At 38.9% G+C, this 7,089-nt stretch overlaps 1 protein-coding gene across 2 annotated transcripts in view; it reads right to left on the bottom strand.

Moving 5' to 3' along the window:
- The window catches only part of AADAC (arylacetamide deacetylase), an 84,586-nt gene that overhangs the window by 69,544 nt on the left and 7,953 nt on the right, over positions 1-7,089 (bottom strand). For both annotated transcript variants that reach the window (XM_085302848.1, XM_085302849.1), the window contains 3 exons: positions 6,782-6,855; positions 6,097-6,156; positions 5,516-5,684 (listed from right to left, as the gene is read on the bottom strand). The gene's annotated coding sequence lies outside the window, so the exon portion shown is untranslated. The remainder of the gene's footprint in view (positions 1-5,515; positions 5,685-6,096; positions 6,157-6,781; positions 6,856-7,089) is intronic.

Raw genomic sequence — 7,089 nt, 5'->3', positions numbered from 1 at the left:
GGCGCTGGGCCTCGCAGCGCCTCCGGGACTGGCGAGCACGTTACAACGCACCTCAGGCGCCCGACCCTGGCTCCGATCCACAACAGAAACACACCCAAAGCGGAGTAACTCCTGTCCTGACATTCCCAGCACGGCACTCAGAGCCAGGAGATTCTTTTAAAAACACCCACTGAGACAACCCTTAACAAAAGCCTCATCACACTTACATTAGTTGCCCTAGTAGTAACCTGTATTTCACAGTCTGGATGCAGTGGTTGCTTAGTTTAAAGCTTATTTGAAGAAATTAATGTATATCATAAACATTTTTATCAAACAGGTGCCAGAATTCTTTACAACACTGATCCCCTAGTTACTGCGCTAAAATCTAAAAATTGCCCTAATTTCTGTGGAAAACCAGCTAGGACTACCTCTGGATTTGCAGAGGTTATACACTATAAAGTCCCCCCTTTATTCAGGGAAAGGAGAATCAGATCTAAGAACCTGAATACACGCACCATTAAAGCAGAATTTTCTGCACGGTCTCTCAAGCACAGTTCTCTCAATTCCTCAGTCCCTTAGAGAATGYGCTTGGTTTCAGATGCCGAGACACACAGCGGCTGGCGAAGGGAGGAGCGCGGCGGCACCGCGGCGCGGCCCGGGGCGCGGAGGCACGCGGCCGCGCGGCCGCCCCTCGTCTCAGAGCCGCTGCTCCAGGCTTCCCGGCGCCGGGGCGGCCGCAGCCGCACCCCGTCACTTTGCTTTGCTCCTTGGTCCTTCCCTGTTTAAGAAAACAGTGAGACAATCCAGCGCCGACAGGGTCAGACACGTGTTTTGGTACTGTGCTGTGGGCTGGCGCAGAAGATGTTAAGAGGATTTGGCCCGAAGGAAGCTGTGAAGAGGACAACAGCATGAAAACGTTTTGCAAAGGGCCTGCAAGGAGAACTGGCGTAAGATGGCAAGAGGGGGTGGCACGAGGAGGAGTGGGACCAGACGGAGCGGGATGTCGCGTGACAGGAACGGAGGCACGTGGCACGTGCTGCAAAACAGCCGGGTTGGTCTAACGGGGGATGGAGTATGTGGGAGGAGGCRGCCAGCATCTGCAACAGAAGGACGAGTTAAAAAGCAAACAATAATCAAGCAGAAAACAGGTACATAATTCAGACTAGAACGGCACAAAAAAATCTTACGCTAACACCAATGCATAAAGCACACCACGATGGTATTCTTTAAAATTATGCCCCGCTCTTTTAGTATAGATTCTTTTGACTCCTGTAAATAAAGGGATCGTTGAATATTCTGTTGAAGATACCAGTTTTGTGAGTCACCTCCATCACAGTCTACCTTGAAAGAAACTGATTATACATCTAAAGCTCCAGGAGCCTTATGTGACAGCTCCTGGTGTGCATAAACCACCTGCAGCTCCCTGCACTGGTCTCTGCTGCTTCAGCGACGGAAGTGTTCGCAGTCTGAGCTATGAGCAGTGCTGGCCCTTGGACATGCACACACGCTGCTTGAAAAGGCCTTTTCCCTTTTTTTTCCAGAGAAAAATGAGGACYCATCTCTTCTGTATATCATTTGCTTTCTGTGACACTGTTCCCTAAAGTCTGAGTCATTTTGCACTGATTTGTTCACAGTGAAGAATAAAAAAAATCATAAAAAAGTATAATAAATAAATAAATAAATAAAAGAATAAAAGCACCAAAATATGAACTCTAAYATGTGGAGGATTAATGTGCACATTTGAAAAGTCTGTGCATATTTGACTTCATAGGCCTGACCTTCTGCAAGGCAACAGAGTTGTAAGTAATGGGGAATATAGTAAACTAAGTAATGGTTACTGAACTTCAACTGGATCTGAATGGTATTTTTGCCTGAATAAAGATCCCAGTATTTTAATCATGAATATTAGACTAACACACTGAATTAAAGTTCAGAAGTTCAGAAAAGCTGTCTTGTTTTCCCCGCTGTATCATAGATATTTTTGTACTTTTGGGCAGGTCGCCTGAGCACTGATCATCCAGCAAACTTGTCATTTTCTCCTCCAAGACCCTCTGGTTCCCAGTGTGACCACAGCACCTTGCTGCATGTCCAGACCATCGCGGTTCTCCATGAAAAACAGGTCCTCCTCAGGTAAGCCAATTAGCTGCTGTTGCATGATGACAGCAGAAGTGAGCTCTAATGGTAACAAAGGTAACCTGACTACTGCGAATTATGTATGCTTCAAAAAAACATACAAACCATACAAACAGCAGAGTTGTAGAGCAGTGCTGCCCRTGCTCCTTTCTTGTGCATTATGGCTATATCTTATAAATGTACATTAGGAATTGAACTGCAAAAACCAAACTGGAATTCTGTTCCATTTTCACTGTGTGTGTATTTGCCGTGAAAACCTAATTCCAAATTACTTTCTTCATTCTTACACTCAGCCACTCTGCCTTGCCAAAACATTGTCTCATTTAACAAAAAGCTCCCTTGATTCTCCCCAGTAATGAATTCCTTCCAAAGCAATGTCTTTTAATATTAGACATGAGCCAGAATTTGCCAGCAAAACAGAGATCAACATGGATTGGTATAACCATTGTATTTTCTGTAAGGCTTCCCTATTAAATCACAACCACATTATAACTTAAAATATTCCACAGGTCAGTGGAATTTTTTATTCAGTAACCTTCTTAGGGAGGTACTTGTAATTTAATACTGTGTTTCTCAGAAGCATAATAAAAGCTGGGTTTTAATTACAATACACACAGTGTATCCCTAGATGAATAATGTCTTCTTAAAGTTTTAACAAGGTACATTGTATATTTTATATATCTTTTTTGATTTTAATGCAGATTTTCAAATATGCGTTTTTGGAGAACATTTTCGGAAGCAACTTCAGTCTTTTTTCTGCCACAGATTATTGAGAATAGTACAAATAATTTTTAAAATTTCTTTTCTGTCATGTTTACTCCCAGAAAAAAAAATCAGAACACGTCACTTCAGAGATCTTGACCTCAGTAATCTAATAGAATAAAATAGCTCATGAAAGCAATTTAACCTTTCCCCTTCAGACTCAAATTAAGATTCAGAAAATATGCCTTATGATAACCATGCAGTCCTCTGTTTTATCTCTCAGAGGAACAGAATCCAGTAGGACAAGGGACACTGTGATCTTTCAAATTTTTCCTTGTTCTCAAGGTAGCACCTAAAATTGTCAACAAATAATTTAATGCCAGTGCTCAATCGAAGCTTTGTTATTTTGCTGAGGCTGAAAGTGTCATTTAGTACAAGCAGGTTAGTGTTTCCTGACATAAGCTCCCATGCCGAATCAAACTAAGACCACCTACACGTTTCATAAAGCCCTCCACTGTGATGATAATGAACTTCAGCCAATATGTACCTCAGGCAGAGTTGTGTCAGGCATACAAATAAAAGCACATGCCACTACTGATTTCCTGAACTTTCCATGGTTTGTGTTATTACTATATTACAACTTCAGAAAACATTAGTTYTTTTAAGTACAAATCACAGAGATGTTCATCACAATTAAGCATGAACAGTCACATTATGGATGTAGATCACTTTCTCATTTATTTACTTTTGAATTTATCTGAACAATTTTTAGAATCTTTAAAGGATATTTTTGAGGCATTATCTTTCAGTTATATGAATTTGATATTTGCAAAGAAAACCCAGTATTAGAYTATAATAACAGATAATAATGTTTCGTCATAAAATTACTCCCTAGATAGTTATTTAGGTCAGCCCCTGCAGTAATATCATGCCAGCGAAACAAAACCAAAAAAAAAGCCATCTCATGAGTTCATATACACAAATTTATTGTTTTGTACATCTGATATACCTTCTTATTATATCTTTCATTATTAATCTTAAGAAAAAATGATAGTAAACTTAAGCAGATTTAAATACAGATTTTAAATCTGTAATACATGGCTCTTGCAATTACTTTTTCCCAGGTACTTGAGGTATATTCAATATTGAAAAATAATGTTGTGCGTGGATTGCTTTCAACTTTCCATGTAGTCTTCATAGGGTTACTTTGAAATCCCAGTAAATTAATCCTATTATATATGCCTAACAGAGGTAGTAAAACATCCMTGGTCCACTGGATGGCTTGTAGGTGAGCTTTGAACAGTCTAAGGTCTACATCTAAATCTGTCACCAGCTTGCTGCCTTTGCTAAGTCAGGCCAYGCCTGTATATTTCATTTGCCTTTGCAAAGCAGGGATGACACTATAAGTGTATTTTTAGCACCACAGAAGAGTGATATTTAGGGGCATGTTATTGTTGTAAAAGTAGAAGCAGGCATGACTACAGTAGAGATATCTTTGGATCTATGCCGTTAGTTCAACTCTGAATCTAAATCCAAAACTGTGTTAAATTTGCTGAAAAAATCTCACCTCTGATATCATTTAGCACCTACTTCAGTCAATCTGTAATTACTATGCAGACAATTACATTTCCTTTGATACAAACAGCTGATAGAGAGATGGAAAGAATTGATATGGCTCTTGCAGGAGTCATCCCTCTTTCCAAATTTAGATAAACTCTCTCTGCCAAGAAGGGACTCTCACAGATACTCCAGAAGCCTTTTGTTATGTATTCCCTCTGGAAGAACACTGCAATTAAGCAAATAATTCATGCTGTCTGGGAATAACTTGAGAAAGCATCATATCAAGACTACCTACAAAGGTAGAAAATCCTACTGTGATAAGTAGATAATGGTGAGACACTTAATCCAGGTCAGGCATATGCACCTATCTAAATTCACAAATATATAGGCTTTCTCTGGTGTTCAGATTGGTTGTGTTTTTCAGAAGTATTTGACTATCTGTAGTTTCAGTTGCTTYTTACTGCCATCATGACAGATTTACCTACTGTGACAGTATCATCACAATATCACAGTACACCCCAGTCACGGAAATAAGAGGGAAGCCTTATGAATATCTTAAAATGTTATTTTCAGTATATTATACTCAGAAAATTATTGTTGCTATGTGTGTAGCAATGTCTGAAGAACTTAATTAGTTATTTTGATTCTGCAAGAACAGGGATCTTTTTGTCTTTTTTTTTTAACCAAAACACTCTAAACACATAATTGCTATTGTAAACAATAATGTTTTCCAAAACACATAATAAATTGTCCCAGAATGAGACAAGAAAAGATAAATACTTACGCACACATACTACATCTTTTGTTTGGCACCATGGTGCCCAGAAAGATGTAAGTAGATTCAAGCTGACTTCAGATAATTTGGCTTTCCTAACAGAAACCTGAAACACTTGGCAAAATCAACATTTTTCCAAGAAAAATACCAGTTTCTTAGAAACTGCAGGATTTCAGTAAAAAACATTCTGGATGAAAACTCCTACTCAGTTCTAGGCATAAATAACAATCTTGCATGAAGTTCATGCAAAGTCATTTGTGAAACATTGTCCAAGTCCTTGCGGACTTCATTACATAAACAAAAGAGCAAGCCAGYATCATTTATGTTATGCAGATTACATTGGTTTTCTCTCATTTCACACTGTACCTTGAAGCAAGTCATCGTTTTATCTTTTAAATTGGCAGCTGATGTTCCTCCGAGTCCAGTGTTCTTGCCACTGGCGACCTTCTCTTTGGAAAGGGCTGGGGACATTTCCATCTAGCTGATCAGGTTCTGAGTCAGAACAGAGCTTTGGTGTGGAAACTATACATATAACCTGAAACTCAATATGGAAAAGACTAAGAACAGGCTTGCAAGGGAAACAAGTGAGAGAAGCAGCAGATTAAACAAAACACCACTCTGATAACTGCCCTTAAACACTGGTCACGACCATGCTGCACTACCAGGGCTGTTGTTACCGTGTTTTACTATGGGATTGAACATTATAGAAAAGCCTGGAAACTTTCTTCAGGACTTACRTCCTATGCCTTAGTCCCCAGGTTTAATGACAGATCTAGTCTAGCTCAAACATTCTTGCATTATCACAGGCACTGAAGTTTAGGTCAAAATGTTTTTTATTAACTAGGCACAAAAAAAGAAAATCTTTCAGAACCTTTGAAATAGCACATTTACTAAAATAAAAAATTCTAAGAAGTAAAAATGTATATTATGAATTAAATACAATTTACCTCAGCAAGAAGCAAGGCACAAGAATAGGTCTGCCAATCCACTGTGCTGAACTGGAGCCCCTTTAAACAGCAGAAGATAGTAACTGACCATGAAACTCTCAATACTGTGGAAAATAACTTTTAACTATAAAAACAACAACATAATAACAGCTTATATACTTTGTGGTTATTGTCAGACTAAGGTCTTTAATAGTAACATTCAAGATAGTTCCTTTCATGTATGTTACTAACAAAGCGCAACAGATACTTCTGTATAGGTTTTTGTATTTACAAAACAGAAGAAAATATGCAAAAAAATTGCAAGAAATTATTAGAAATTATTTTGGCATTTATTTATGACTGATACAAAGGCCTGTATTTTTCATCTTTTATTCATAAGAAAGCAGCAATTTATTATTAGACTGCCCAAATATCCCTAGAGTGTTATGCTGTAGCAACACTGCTATGTATTTAGCATAGCTATTCCTTATTTACATTTTTTGCTGGAAGTTGTTTAGCAATTAATTCAAGTATAATCACCGGGAATTTCTGAAGCACCGTATTTCAAATACAGAAATATGTAGTATTTCTGGGAAAAAAGTGGGTTTTTTGGATGTTCTTAAGGGACCTGTTTTCTGAAGCAAGATTAATACTTTATTAATTTAAAACAGAGATATGACGTCAGAAATGTATCACGCAAGCAGACCTGTCACAAGCCTGAGGGACACGGAATAATTTGCATGTCTCAAGCAGCRTATCTAAACTCAACTGCCGTTTGCCCTGCAAAGAGAAAGATAATTTTGTGGCTTGGAGTGTACAGAACAACAGCGGTATAACGTAGTTGTTAACATAACGTAACCCAGTGTAATTGCATGTTCAACCGCCAAGCGATCTCCGAGGAGCTATGAAACTGAAAAGAAGTGGGCATAGAGAAAGCAGCCGCAGCGGGATAAATTCAGGGGCTGGCCAGACTGAGCAGTGGCGGTGCACGCGGGGGTTGGTAGCTGATGATCT

This window comes from Rhea americana, unplaced genomic scaffold, assembly GCF_003343005.1.
Source record: "Rhea americana isolate MKP2758 unplaced genomic scaffold, rheAme1 scaffold_193, whole genome shotgun sequence".
NCBI lineage: Eukaryota > Metazoa > Chordata > Aves > Rheiformes > Rheidae > Rhea > Rhea americana.
The sequence above is the reverse complement of the archived record's forward strand: the minus strand, read 5'-3'. Positions and strand labels throughout refer to the sequence as shown.